Consider the following 862-nt stretch of genomic DNA (forward strand, 5'->3'; position numbering starts at 1 on the left):
TGGCTGGGCATCGGTCGGCGGGTGGGGCACCACTTGCTTTGTATATTTTTCTTATTATTATTATTATATTTTATTTCAATTATTAAACTGTTCTTATCTCAAGCCCAGAGTTTTCTCACTTTTACTCTTCTGATTCTCTCCCCCATCCCAATGGGGGAGGGGAGAGTGAGCAAGCAGCTGTGTGGTGCTCAGTTGCCGGCTGAGGTTAAACCACGATGAAGATTTTTAAACTAGATTTAAAGGGGAAAGGGGTAAAACCAGGCTCGCTAGAGATAAGGCCAGGGGTGGCACGCCAGTGAGGGATGGTGTGCTAGTGAGGTCCTTTGGTCTGCTCCATGATGGGCTGAGTACACCGGAGCGCATTTGAAACGTCCCTGTACTAATGTGCGCAGCACCTGCGAGAGACTGACAAGAGTTAAGGTATGTCGACGTCCCCAGCATTGTGGCAAAGCAGGTTGCGGTCTGCGTGGCAATGGTCAGCCACAGGCAAGAGGCACGGGTCACGGAGGGCATGCCGCAGGGTGCGCAGTTCCGTGTTCGGATAGGCCTGGCAGGACAACGCACCACATATGGCCAGAGGTCATACAGAGCTCATTTGAGGAAGGGGCTCGCAACCACCCCCACGGTGGCGCCTGCGCAGGAGATCAGGAGTTACATAACTCCCTGAGGGGCGTGACCGAGAGGCGGGGACTGGACTATAAAAGGCACCACGTGCGCATCCGCAGTCCTCGTTGCGGGATCCAAGGGTGGTGAAATATTCCCCCTCTCCCCTCCTTTTCTTCATTTTCCTTTTCTTCTTCTAAACGTCTCAATAGAACCCATGCCACCTACCGTTATGCTTTCCAAGTTCAGGTTGCTTCTA

This window comes from Aptenodytes forsteri, unplaced genomic scaffold (genome assembly GCF_000699145.1).
Source record: "Aptenodytes forsteri isolate BGI_AS27 unplaced genomic scaffold, ASM69914v1 Scaffold69, whole genome shotgun sequence".
NCBI lineage: Eukaryota > Metazoa > Chordata > Aves > Sphenisciformes > Spheniscidae > Aptenodytes > Aptenodytes forsteri.